This window comes from Euprymna scolopes, chromosome 21, assembly GCF_053919585.1.
Source record: "Euprymna scolopes isolate OS-2025 chromosome 21, ASM5391958v1, whole genome shotgun sequence".
NCBI classification, from domain to species: Eukaryota; Metazoa; Mollusca; class Cephalopoda; order Sepiida; family Sepiolidae; genus Euprymna; species Euprymna scolopes.
The window spans coordinates 18,041,980-18,057,183 of NC_136502.1; the positions used below are offsets into that span (position 1 = coordinate 18,041,980).

A 15,204-nucleotide genomic window follows, 5' to 3' on the forward strand; every position below is an offset into this window, starting at 1 on the left:
CAATTTAACATTATTCTGTATATTCACCTAACATTTTAATAATTCGACTTTTTCCATTTGGATCCATTATTTTAAAAAACGCAAATAAACAATTAGTGTCAAAAAATCTTGTTTACACACTGCATGCTTTAAACCTATTCTGTAAAAACGAATATCATAACAGTCGTTGTGGATACAACAGGATCCAAACAAAGCATCTACTAGGGTCCGTCAGTGTATGCCAGCACCTGCCAGTGCTTACCAGGGCCTGCCTGACTCACCTGAGCCCGCCAGTATCCTAAGGTGACAGTAGCCAACTTAAAAGAACAATGGCCACGATGGATGAGGGTGCCTGCAATTTGATGATTATCTAACGACTGAAGATAGGCTATTTGCCTGCCAGTTCTAGCCAGTGCCCGCCTCTGTCAAGAAGTGACAGTAACCACCTGAAAATCAGTGTCAACCACCATCATAACCATCAGTAACAGTGCCCACCACTGAATGCCAATACCACACAATTGATGACAGTGCATGAATATTGAAGACAGGTTTTTTCATTAAATTTATTTTAATTTTGTTTTATAAATACTATGATTAAAGCACCAAAGGTGGACCAACTTTTCCCCACGTATAAACTTTTACTACTAAAATTTTTATTACTGAATTTTGAAGGGTTTTTAAATATTATTGATCAAATTTCCAAATAATAAAATAGGTTTCTGAAAAAAAATATTGCTCAATTTTTAACTAGACATTTCAGTTTATCATAAAATGATCTCCCTATCAACACCACACCTAGTTGTTATCTCTTGAAAATTTCTTAATGACCTTTCAAATATTTTGTTATTCAATCTTTAACGAACTTATTCAGATTACTATATATTATTTAAAAAAAGACTTCACTTCTGTAAAAACTGGTTAGAAATTCATGTCAGGGTTCATTTTCCATTACATTTACATAGCAAGTGGTCATTAAAAAAAGTAATCGGCAAAGTTAGTGTTTAATTGATAGTATTTTGAAGAAAAAAAACAATATTTAAAACGTTAAAGAATAGCATCATAGATGTCCATTACATCAAATTAAAAGTTGAAACAAAATTACTACTTGTTGACTAGTTTACTATATGTACAAAGGCATTTTCAGAAATTAAATTAGAGGATATCATGTTTTGTTAAAAGAACTCCTGTGAAAAACTAAAAGCTCTTTAAAGATTGAACAGTAAGTTTAAAAAGAATTGTTTCGAACAATCTAAGAACTTGTTGTTCAATTGGTATTGGAATAAGAATTTGTTTTTCAAAATAAATAGCACAAATTCTCAGGAAATAGTAGACCACCTGAATCATTTTACATGAAATTTACACAGAATTTTTTTTTATTCTATTTAGATTTATTCCATGAAATTATTCAATTTTAAAGATATTTTACATAGACCTTTTTCTCTAATTTATAATGTTGTATTAAGAAGTATTCTTTCTAAAAATAAAGAAATAATATGAAGAATTAATTGACTTTAGCTTTATATTTTTAAAAGACTAACATAATTTATTCTGAAGTGCTTTCAATTAATTTTTGATTTGTTGAACTGTTTGGCATTTTGTAGTAGTAATTTTTTTCTTAAGCGATTATAACAGCTAAACTTCATTATTTCCTCTTTTTCGTTTTACTTTTTGAAATAGAATTTACATTTTGAGTTTGTCTGAGAACAATACTGTGCAGACATGTATGATGCATACCTTTTCCCTCTAAAAAATGTCAAAATATGTAAAGGTATCTAAAGAAATTTCATTAATATCAAAACCAGAAAGATCAATTGAACTAGCATATCAAATTGTTGTTGCTAATGAAAATAAACAATTAAAAAACGTGTGATAATCTAAAAATTTGGCGCTTAGCAAAGAGCATTGAAAAGAATTCTAAAAACAAATATTGTGTCAACATCCACTGATTATCTTATTTATTATTAATTTTATGGATGTAAATGTATTTTTCAACAATGCATTTGTGAAAACACAGAAACAAATTAACAACAAAAATAACAAGTTGCATAGTTTGTATAAAAATCAGTTCTAAATTCAAGTAAGATAAAATAAAGAAGAATATTATACAGGGTGGAACGATAAAATTGTCGCTCTAGAAAAGATGGTATGATTCCAATTTCCGTTTGATAAAACCGTTTTTTTTTTGTTTGTTTTTTTTTGGTTTTTTTTTTTTGCAAACCATCTAATATTTGGCCAGTTGTGTACAAATCCAAAAAGAGATAGGAGCCTTCTATCATGTCTGAAAGTGACACAATGTTCATCAAGCGAGATCGGAGATACGCCACTGTACAACTCATGCTCTCTACCGATCCAAGTTATGACAATAGAACCATTGCCAGCACCCTCAAAATGCATCATTGGATTGCCATGAATAACAGGACGTGCCCAGGGTAATGAAAACAAAGTTTTCAGCCACAGTTATGGTCTTTAGTGTGGTTTCAAGTGAGGGTCACATCATGCCACCTAATATCTTCGAAGACGGTTTGAAAGTCAACACCAAAGTGTACCTGTATGTGCTGAAGAGTGTGATGATCTTCTGGTGCAATCAGGTGGCAGCTGGCAGACCCTGGGTGTGACAGGAAGACTCAGCACCGACTCGCATCCAAAGAGACCCAGGCTTGGCTTCAGAAGGAGTGCTACGACTTTGAACCCTTCTCCTACTGGCCTTCCTCCTCCCCCAGAGGCCACTGGACTACTTCGTTTAGTCATATGTTGAGAACATCACAAACATGATCTCCCACAACACCAAAGCCAGCTATATCGCTGCCATCTGCCGAGTATTTGCCGAGCTCCCGTTGGCATTTGTGGAAAAAGCATGCTACCTGTTCCAGACCTCTATCAGTGATTGAAGGCAGTGATTGAAGCTGAAGGCGGCTACATTGAATAAATGTCAGCTCTACTACCTAATCAAGTTACCTGAAGTGATTTTTTTTTCAATAAAAGTTTTAAAATAAAGCTGTAGTGTTGTTTTCTTTAAGGCGACAACTTTATTGTTCCGCCTCGTAGTTTTCAACCAATGAGTGAGCATAAATTATTTCTACCAAAAGCAAAAATAGAATAAAATTAATCTCTTAAAAATTTGGTGCCAAGCTGCTGGTAGCTTGTTCTCACTACATAAGAAATAGACACAGTTTGTTTGCAGTCCAGCATTCAATCAATCATCACAACAGTAAACAACAATGTTTAATAGTTTGTACTCTTGCATAATTTGACCCGATTTCTCATGAATTCCCGTTAAACATGGATCGGGCGACACTGGCAATCATCGGTGTCTGTCGAGTGTTGTTCAAAAATGTTGAAACGTTTAACTCCACATTTTATTTTATTTATTGAATGTTTTTTCTGTTATGTTTTTAGTAATTTTTAAGGTGATATTTAGGGGGCAGGGTGACTTTTTTTTCTAATTAGGTAATTCTTTATTATTTATTTATCATTTTTTTTAATTGACTTTTTGGAAGTTTGATTAGCCAATGAAAAAGCGCTATCTAAATGGAAGCAGACGACATTAGAATTGGAAGAAAGCGACTAAACCCGATCCATGTTTGACGTGAATTCACGAGAATTCGGGTCAAATTATGCAAGAGTAGTGTTTGAACACATACACACAGCTTGCATCAAATAAACACTACTTAAAACAGGGGAAAAATGCACAAAAGCTGAATAATTCATACTCGTACAATTAGCAGGAAACTGCCATTTGCTGAGTTTACTTAAACTAAAATATTTTTGACTCAACTCTATCGTCATACAAACTTTCAAATCTCCTTTTTAACTTTCTGATGTTTTTTTTAAATATATATATAATTTATGTTGATTCCTCTACACGTTCATTCATGAAGAAATTCAAAGTAAGCATTACGTTTACTGACACAAATATATGTCTGGAAGGAATATATATTTTCTAGTACTAATAAAGAAGTAAGAAAAGTGATTAAAGTAAATGTAATTCAGCATCTGGATTTGCAACACATTCAGTATCTCGAAGAGGTTGCTACCCTTGACACATCGACTTGTTGGATGATTGTAAGTATAATTGTAATATTTATCACAAAGATAATTTTGATTCTTTTTGAATCAAGAGTTCTATTGCAAAAAATAGTTTTCTACTGAGGAATCCCTAATACAAATAAAATGATAAAAACTACGTAGTTTAGAGATTATGCACTTGTAATAGAAAGGTGCCAATGCTTCTGCTGAACCAATGATTGATTTTCTCAAACATTCCTACACAAAATCAATAGATATGGTCAAAATTTTGGATAAAACACATGTATATGGATATTGAATGTTTTATGAGAATTTCAAATAAAATTTTCTCTGGAGAAGAATACTTAAAATTTATGAAAAAAAAGTTAATAAATGTAATTTTAACAGAAAAAAAACTCATCTTTAATATGCTCTTTTGTATTTATTCAAAACAGCATTAACTACTATTTTCAATAAAACTTATTTTACTTACAACCAGCAATAATTTTAGAGACATATAAATACACAAGTTATACTAATGGGAAAACAAATATGAACCCTTTTTTGCAAATGCATTAATACAGAAAGTAATAAATCGACTTTTATTTTTTTTAGCTAGTACATGTCATTTTAATTTTTTTATTATTTGTATACTTAATAATAATTTTATTTTCTTCCCGACTAATTTGAATTATTCTTTTGAATACAGTAAAATTTTAAAATGAAATTATTAAAGATTTATGCTTTAGTGTGAAGTATTTTGTCCAGTGATAGTTGGTTTTTGAACCAAAAATATTATTTAAAATATTGTTTTGCAGATTTTTTACTTATCCTGCAAAGTAGAATTTAAATTTCATAGAATGTTAATATTGAATTTTACAATTCACCATCATTATTGTTAGCTGTCACTCATGATGATACTTGCCCTTATCAATATGTGGAGACATATGTTGAACAAACTTTCACTGGGATAAATATTTTTTCAAGAATTTTAAAGTTTTCAGTTTTTAACGGATTTGTTAAAAAAATTTTTAATAATTTTCTTTTGATATGGATTTTTGCCGTAAATATATTTTACATCAATTTTTTATTATTAATCTAATACATTTTTGCTGAAACTTACCAATTTTTTCATTTTTATTTTTTCTTAATAGTTAAAGAATGAAATACTTTGTAATCTGTCAACATTCTTAAGGAATTTGGGATCACTTAAACTGTCTAATAGAAAATTATTTAAATTGGCTTCAAATTATCAGCAAATCATTATGTACTAGTCTGGGAAGCTATTTGCATCTAATAATTTAATAGAGATAAAACAACATTACTTGACAAAAATTAGTCATTATTTTAGAACAATTCAGTTCAATTAAAAATGTAATAACTAAATGATAGCATAATTAAATTTAACTTTCCAAATTTGGTAAAAATCAAACTGCATAATTAAAAAGAAAAATATAGTAGAATTCAATATCATATTCAGAAACGTTTTAAGCAATTTTTCTGTTCTGAAACAACTGATCAACTTAAATCAATTTAAATATGAAAAAGTAAAAAAAAAAAAACACACAATTCAAGCTCGAAAAAAGTGTAGCATCTGTTCAGTTTCAGAAGGTCATCCTCCCAGGTATTTCCTCTTAAATCAAGAAAGAGGATGAATATTTTCCCCTAAGATGCTCTCACTAATAAGGGGGTGCCGATAGCACTGTTAGAGTATTTTTTGTGTCTATCCAGAGTGTCCCTTTCAGGGGAAAAATTAAATTCACCCACATTACAAATGACCTTGTGTTGAACTTTGTCCCTGTAGTAAGTAAAGGGATGGAGAGTGTGTAATGCATCGAGATTACATTGATAAAATATATATGACAGTGGAGTGATTAGTGATTTGATGCAAAATTACAAATCGTATCAATTATTTATGTGAAAGCGATCAAATAAGCTTCATAAAGCTTATAAATGAAATGATCTTAATACTAAAATAATAGTGAATATAATTGGCAGCAAATTCATTTTCTTGCTAAGATTTTCTGTTGTGTACAATTGACAACTGATGCACTTACTCGTTTCGAAATCCAGGAATTATCTCCCTTGCTCAGTTAACATTTTTTACAAAATCGTTCAAACGTTCATGCAGTCTATTATTATAAAAATGTTGTTCAGTCAAACAGCTTAAAATATTTTATTTTTCTCTTATACGTTCTATTAATTCTTAAATAATTATATGCTAATTCATGTATATTAAAACATTTATAGGTTAACATAGGCACATCTGAGTTTTTTTTCTTTTGTGTTTTTTTAATAGAAAGATTTAAAATAGTTATTAACTTGTCATGAATAACTTCCTTTTCTTTTTGAAATTAATTTGTATGATTTTTTATGGAATACCAAACATGAAAAATGTTTAAATGTTGTTTTTTTTCCATTGCATAAGTTTTATTTGTATCTCAAGCTGATAAATTAGATCTTTTGGTGAATTTTGCTGTACTCTTTGTTTTTATTAATACTTGCATTTTTTTCCCGTATGGAATAACTTTTAATTATTTTATTGCGATCATTAAGATTCTACTTACATCGCGAAATAATTCAATAAAATTGTATGACTAATTTTTGTGTCTGGGCATATACATTTCTTGCCTCTACATGAATTACATGAATTTTTTAATTATTTACTGTTAATCAATTATGTATTGAAATAAAAACAAATGAAATAGGATAAAGTACTAAAACAAACTTTTAAATAATCATATTAAAAAAATAATTTAATTACGAAATTAAATCCAACAGAATGCATTACGTTTTTTTTTTTTTTTTTTTTTTTTTTTTGTAAACAAATAAGCTTACTTGGATCCAATAAGTTTATGAGTAGAAATAAAAACAATATTATCTTAACAAAATTAATTATAGTTTTATAACAATTTGGTTAAGGATACTGTAATAATAATAATAATAATTTAATTTTCAAAATCAGTTTGTTTTAAATAATTTATTAAAAATAACATAGTTTTAAAAGTAAACAAATCTTAAGTAAAATGATTTCTGGACAACGTCATTAAGCTAATCAGTGTTGTGATTAACATGTAAAATTTATTATAGCACAAAGTCTATTAACATGCAGAGAATTGAATCGAAAGTGAAATATCCCTTTATAATTAATAATGAGAGAAGTAGTAGCACTTTGAAGAGCACTGGTAATCAAGATCTCACTGATTTTCTATCTTCAGACCTGAAGAATGTGGTACTCTGGGGAAAAATTGGTTTGTTATTTTTAACACTTCAACAATCAAACTTCCTTCCTTTTATCACCAATACTCAGATGCCTGTTTTACCGCACTCAAAATATATGGTTCTTTCTTTAAAGAAGCTCTTTGTTTTTATAAGCTCTTAGGACTAACTTTCACTCTAGATCGTAAATAGAAGACATATATCCAGTCTGTGTCTAAGATCACTGAAAAAATGGTTGCATTATTTAGTGCCCCAGAATGTACCTAACTCCAATGGTAATCCTCTATCTATATAAGAATCAGATATGTCCTAAGATGGAATACTGAAGAGTACTCTTTCCAGCTGTGACAGAATTCAAAATCGTTTCTTGAATCTAATGGGGATTATTTTTTCTCTTTCTTAATATCCCTTTTTCACAAAGGCATTGCTAGTTTTCCTTTACTCTATTATTATTTTCAACTGAGCCCCAACTTTTGGTTCGTTTTCGTAAGCCATTCACAGATGTGACTAGTGTCAAGCAGTATTTTCATGAACAAAGTTTCCTTGCAAGGGTTCCTGCTTCTCTATTGATTACGGTTGGGTCGGCAACAAACTCTTGTCATAAACTACCCCATAAGTAATCCAATACAATTCATACGTTTAATAAATGTTTGTCCGTCCATAATGTTCCTCATTTCTTGGCTGATACTCATTCTGACTCATTAATCCTTATCCTTCATTGGCTCTTGATATTGATAAGTGATAACACAATGGTTAAAAAAAAATGTTAGCTCTTTGGCTTCTGATCTCTGTTTAGTTTTAGCTCAACTGGTCAAACATCTAAACACTGGCTACTAAATTCAGTATAGTGCTACAGACAAAATGCATGGATCTTGAAGCTTGAAATTACCTCATCGAAGCAAGCATTTCTACTGGCTCAGAAAAACGTATGCTGACACATTTGCAGATGAGCAGCAGATGAGGAAGAAACTATAAATGATGGATTCTGCCACGTTAAAACAGCTAGGGATCATAGCGCTGGGAGAAGCTTTATCCTTCTTTAAGCAAGCTAAGACAACCTATGCAAAGGCACCAGCAGACAAACATCCTCTCAACATTTCATAAAATTCTGAATTAATTGGGAAATATGAACAAAAATAACAGCCATATTAACATCTTAGATCAAAATCCGATATACAACTGTACTGAGAAGTCTATTCAGAATGTAATAGGCAACAGCGACCCTAAATTCGTTAACATTAATGCAAACAAGTTATTAGGGATGGTCACTCTGAGATTAAACCCCATCGTTTGTCACCTCAGTTGTTAGCAGGTGAGATTGAGACAATACAGAGCTACCTTTTTGCCTTAGGACTACGATCCTAATAGCAATTTTTATGTTCTGTTTGTGAGTATTACTTGGCTAACATGTACATAAAGAACTAATTCATCTGAAAAGTAGCAAGCGATGATAAAGTATTCAATCAGCATTGCAAGACCAATCTTCAATTATGGAAAACATGGGTGTTAACATACCAGAGACAAAATCACAGAGAGAGAACGTTTGTACAAGCACTTCCTTAAAACGTGACAATAGCGTCATGGAACTGAACTTTCAACTCTGCATGAGCTATAATAGGTACCAACATGTTACCGAGAGAACAAGCTCTTGTTAGTATGGGGTCAAACATGCAGCACTTGCAAGAAGCTTATATTTAAGTGTGTTTAGCTTAGAATTAATGTCTTGGGATTAATGAGGCTCTTGAGAACTCCTTCATCACTCACATTACATTAAACCAAACAAGAGGCACATGCAGATAACAAAAATAGACATATATATATAATCTCATTATCACCAAATCCAGACCCTAAACAAGCTAAGAGCATCCTTGGTGTCTACAGAACAAAGCTGAAGATCTTCTCCACATTGGGGCAACTGTATGTCTTGGGAGATCAAAGTATCTTTTAAACATGGGGGTAATAATAAATAACCAAGTCCCATCAAGAAAACCCGTTCATAGCATATTACTGTTATTTCAGAGTTGTCCTTCTTCTGGAATAGTTGCTTGTGAGTCTAATCTTAACTACTATGTATTTCATAGCTGTGGAAGTCGTATGGAATTATACATTTTCCAAGGGTTTAAGTGAGAATAATTTAAAAGTTCCAACTTAACTGAAACACAGACTGACAAGTCTACTAGTATAAGCATTGTATCACTGTCACTATCATAACAATGCAAATATTATGTAAATGATTTAGAATATAAGATTTCAAGTGATTATATATATATATATATATATATATATATATATATATACATATATATATATATGGATAGATAGATAGATAGATATTAGTGAAATTGTGTGTGTGTACATTTCCCTACTAAACTACTCTGTCAATTTACAGTCTACAAACTCGAGGTTTGAAATAAGGGGTATTGAGATTTTTAATCAGTTTTCGGCCAGAAATTTGTCTGTCAAGGGGTCATAGTTCAACGATTTGATCTTTGAAAACACTACCAAACTCCTTCGCTAATTTTGGGTCTAAACACTTGAAATTTTAGATGTAGGTTACTTGGACATGGATCAAACTTGTTAATTTGATTTGAGCCCAAACCAATAAGTGTTAAGGGGTCAAAGTTAAAAAAAATTGATCTGCGGTCTCTAGCAAATTACTCAGCCAACTTTTGGTCTAAACATTTGAAATTTTACATAAAGTGTATTCAGACATAGGGCGAACTTTTTCATCAGTTTTTGGTCGAAAATTTAGCTGCCAAGGGCTCAAAGTTCAAAAGATTTGACCTTTGCGGTCTCTAGCAAACTATTCAGCCACTTTTGGGTCTAAACATTTTAAATCAGACATGCAGCAGGCTTTTTAATCAGTTTCAGGGCGAAAATTTGGCTACCAAGAGGTCAAAGTTGAAAACTTTACAAACTCCTCCACCAATTTTGTGCCTTAAATTACTTAAAATTTTAGATGTAGGTTACCTGGACATGTCAAACTTTTTAATATATATATACATATGCACATAAAGTTATGAACAGTACATAGGGCCCAAGCAAAGCCGGGCTGAACTGCTAGTATATATATATATATATATATATATATATATATATATATATATATATATATTTAATATTTAGTAATGTGATTGATAATTTAACATTCAAATTAGAATTAAAAATTAAAAATCTGTTTGATAAGAAGGAACAACAACAAAGTCAATAATTTGTACGGTCGTTTCGGAAACGATGTTTTTATTGTGATAGCCACGGACAATAATTTTGACATATAGTTTCTTTTTAACAAAATCTCCTCATCAGTAAAATATTGGGTGGGTTTTTTTTTATATGTAAAAGACACCATACATAAACTTAGCAATTTTTAAGTAAGGCAGATGTATCTTTTAATTGTTCGCCTTTTGAAAACCGTAATTATTGTCAAAGCATTCATTTGGACGTTGATTGTTTTTTTTTTTGTTTTTTTTTAAATTACATTTTCACCCCAAACAAGGCAAATTGCCACTTTGGTGTAGGGGGCTACTATCAGGGGCAACAACTATTGGGGTACTATGTAGGGATTTGGGCAGCAACATGTCGGTTCACGTTACACTTGAACTTCTGCACGTCAGTACTGTTGGGGAAGCAGGGACCTGGAATGGAATTCCAGAGTCTAGCGGTTCTGGGGAAGAAACTATTGGAGTAAAAAGATCTTTTACATCTAGGGATCTCTACAGTGTGGGGGTGGGATTTAGCAGCCTGTCGGGTTTGTCGAGGGTGCTCACGTCGTGGGGGCACAAGTGATTGCAGTTCATCAGAGCATTCACCACTAAAATACTTGTAGAAAAGGCAGAGGGATGCAACATTTCGTCGATGGGACAGAGGCTGAAGCTTAGATGCCAGTTCAGGGCCTATCAGGTTTGAACCTTGTCAAGGAGCGAGAGACTAGTAGCAGATGCACCAGCCCAGATGTGGCAGCAATACTCCATACATGGGCGAATGGTGGCCTTATAGATGTACAGGATACTTTCGGGTGTTAGTAGTTGTCTAGCACGGTAGAGAGAGCCCACCTTTCTTGCAGCGGCCCTGGCAATGCCTTCAATGTAATTGTTCCAACTCATGTTTCCTGTGAACGTTAGGCCAAGGAGTTTGAAAGATGTACTCTCAGATAAAGAGTCGTTGGCCATTGATATGGGTGGTAGAGAGGGTTTTTTGTAATTATTGAATGAAACTAGTTTAGTCTTGGCAGCATTGAACGTGACCAACCACTTTTATCCCCATTCCACTACAGATTGGAGGTCTTCCTCGAGTGTTTCTGCCATTACTTTAGAAATGTGTTCATTCGTCTTCCTGTCATGCCTGCCATAAAGTGTAGTGTCATCAGCATATATACCCATCTCAGAGGCAATTTTGTCGGGGAGGTCATTTATGAATATCAGGAATAATAGAGGTCCAAGGATAGAACCCTGGGGCACTCCCGCATTTATATCATATTGTTTAGATGTACGACCGTCGAGGACAACCTGGATTTTTCTCTTATCTAAGAAGGATTTAATTATGTTAAATATTCTACCAGTGATACCATATGATCTAATCTTCCTGAGGAGACCCTCATGCCATACCCTGTCAAAAGCCTTAGATATATCTAGAGCTACCGCTCTGCCCTCCCCGCTTTGTCCAGTGAATGGTATATACGTTCAGAGATCACAGTTAGGATGTCTGCTGTGGAACGGGCTTGTCTAAATCCATATTGTTTGTCAGTCAGTAGTTTAGCATCTGTAAGATGATGGACTAGAGCATGGTTAATTATGGTCTCAAATATTTTGGCAAAAAGTGGGAGGAGGCTAATGGGGCGATAATTTGATGGGTCTGTCCTTTCGCCAGAATTCTTGAATACTGGTACAACAGAAGCAGTTTTCCAACAGCCCGGAAAGCAAGCTTCATTAAGGCATTTGTTGTAGAGTTTGGAGAGAACTGGAGCTACTTCGGCTGAGCACTTTTTTAATAGCACAGCTGGGATGAGATCAGGTCCACATGCTTTTGAGGTGTCAAGGTTTTTTATGATAGCATGCACCTGAGCAGGGGTGGTTTTCAGATCGTCTAGCGTGGCGTTTGTCCGCATAGGAAAGTCAGGTAGGGGGTGGTTGGAAGGGTCCAGTGTAGAGTTTGAGGCAAACCGACTGGCAAGCATGTTAGCCTTGTCGGTTGCTAAGGAGACAACCTCGTGATTGTTGGTTAGTGGGGGAATTGTTGATTGCCCATTATTTACTACACTGTTGTTGATTTTCCAGAAGTCTCGAGTTCCTAGTTTTTGTGCTTCGATGCGCTTTTTAGTGGTTTCCGTAAATTCTCTCTTAGCTGTCGCTATTTCTTTCTTAACGTTATTTCTAGCTTCTATATACTTCAGTCTGTTTGAACTGGACTTATGTCGGTTAAACCTACGGTATGTATGCTGCTTTTGAGCAATGACAGTTGCACAAGTCGACGTAAACCATTGGGGAGAGTGGGGCTTACTATAAAATTTCCGCATGGGAACATGCGCTTCGATTGCAGTTTTGAACCAGTCAGTGGTCTCGTTTGCACATTGTTCAGCAGGGAGAGAGAAAATATTTCTCCATGGGGCATCTCTAATTAGTTCCCTGATGGCTTCCCAGTCAGCCTTTTTATAATATCTCGTTGTTTTGAGCACTGGCTCTTCAGTTTTGGCTCTAGAGTTTAGGGCAATTTCAACAATTATCACTGCATGATCAGCGTTCCCGAGTGGGCTGTGGGCCTTCGTTATGCAGTCATCGGGAACTGTGGTCAAAAACAGATCTAGAAGTGATGCGTGTTGTTCTTCCTGGTCAGGGAAACGGGTTGGAAACGTAACAATTTGTGATAGGGAGTGAGATATAATGAAGCTATGAGTTGTGCTGCCCACTGCATCTGTCTAAGTAGAGAATCCAAGCCAGTTTTTGTGGTGGACATTAAAGTCACCAAATACATGTATTTGTGTGCTAGTGTCGAGGGACAGTGCCGTGTCTATGCTGTCAGATACTTTGTTTATTATGGTGCAGTCCTGAGTCGAGGGAGAGCGGTAGAGAAAATAATAGTAGCTAATATTGTGTTGCATGTTTAGTCTAAAGCACATAAAGGCTTGATCATCTGTTTCTATGTTTGTTTCTCTAGTCAAGGGAAGGGTATTACGAATGTAAACTCCAAGTCCGTGCATATATGTCTGTCAGAGTCCTTACGGCAGAGTGGAAGATATCCAGGCATGTTAAAGTGGTTAGAGGGAATGGAGGAGTGTAGGTTAGTCTCACTTAGTGCTAAGATATCCGGGGTATTTGTTAAGAGAAATGCTTCAACATCAGCTAAGTTAGTTCTAAGCCCACGGATATTTGTGAATGAGAGCCTCAAGGGAGGAGGCAAGTTGAATTTGTTTGTCCCTAATCCTTGTAGCTTATAAATGTACTTTGTTGTTGTTCCTTCTCATGAAACAGATTTTTAATTTTTAATTCTAATTTGAATGTTAAATTATCAATCACATTACACAATATTAAAGTAGCTCTAGGATATTTGCCTATTGAGCTTATTATATATCTGAATTACAATGAGCACTGTTCTTTTCTTGTATTTTAATTAAATTAGTAATTTTACTATCACATTAAATGCACTCTGCTCTTTGGACTACTGTTCTAACCCCCTCTAAATTATATATATATATATATATATATATATATATATATATATATATATATATATATATATATATATTTATTTACCAGTGGTGAAAAAACCGGACTAGAGTGCTCAATGTGTAGTCAGAGCAGTATATAGGAAATTTATTACTGTGAGTCCAGAATGAGTTCTGGACTCACAGTAATAAATTTCCTATATATATATATATATATATATATATATATATATATATATATATATATATATATATATATATATATATATATATATATATATATTAAAACGTAAGTTGCAAAGCAGTGATTCTTTTCAAAAACTGTGAATGATTATTACAACATTGAATAGGTAATAAAACGAAATTATATTTTAGAAAAAAAATGCATTTTGTCTCCTGGTAATAACATGTCAAGTACACTAATAGCATGAAAAAAAAAAGAATCAGTGATATATTGTAGTACATAGTTGGTATACACTCAATAAAATGTGTTGTTAAATGATGTTGTTTATGCATATTTAAAAAAAGGGTTACTAATAACTTTCTTTTCTATCAAATGCACTTAATATTAAACTTTTAACAAAATTAGATTAATTTTTCATTCCAGTTTTAAAATAATTACTAGATTTAAACGTAGCTGAAAATGATGACCTAAAGAAAAAAAGAGAAGGATCTTGCATGTTTACATGTATTATATGGGGAATGTTAGCAATGTATTGAAAACGGAACAATGATAATTTGATGCAAAGAAAAGTATACGCCAAAAAAAAAATTGAACATTAGTTTTACAGATTTAGTCTCGTCTAAAAATTTAAATAACAGGGTAATTTTAGTAAAAAAAATAATTTTCATTATCTCTTCTCTATATAAATAAAATGAACTCATTTTTTCCCCGTCTGATTTTGACATTAATAGGATTAAAAATCAAGATATTTCATGCAAATATAATATGCACAAATGGCAGAACAATATCTGAGGTATGTTATAGGCTTATTATTTCTCAAATTCCTCGATAATCTTAGATTTCTATACTTTTTCTGCTGAGAAGTCACGGCCAAAATCGGTTAAGATCAATGGAAGTGGTAAAATATTTTCTCTCTAATAAATTCCTCCTCCCCCTGCCACCACTTAACACCGTTTGGGGATCGTTCACAACGAACAGTTGAGAAGAGAACACCGGTTTGGCTTCGTAGTTCTTTCATGTGAAGTTATTTAAAATCACTAAATTAAGCTGCAGTGCTCTGTGGCGTAGTGGTTAGCGTGCTGGACAATTCAATTTTTTGTTTTTTTTTCACACTTTATTTTCCTACTTTTACTCATGACTCCGGGTTTGATCCTTCCTA

At 32.9% G+C, this 15,204-nt stretch overlaps 2 protein-coding genes across 2 annotated transcripts in view; both read left to right on the top strand.

Annotated features, from left to right (window-relative positions):
• LOC145243058 (protocadherin Fat 4-like) overlaps nucleotides 1–15,204 on the top strand; it is a 186,939-nt gene that overhangs the window by 162,234 nt on the left and 9,501 nt on the right. The window lies entirely within an intron of this gene.
• The window catches only part of LOC145242034 (protocadherin beta-15-like), a 46,957-nt gene that overhangs the window by 30,286 nt on the left and 1,467 nt on the right, over nucleotides 1–15,204 (top strand). The window lies entirely within an intron of this gene.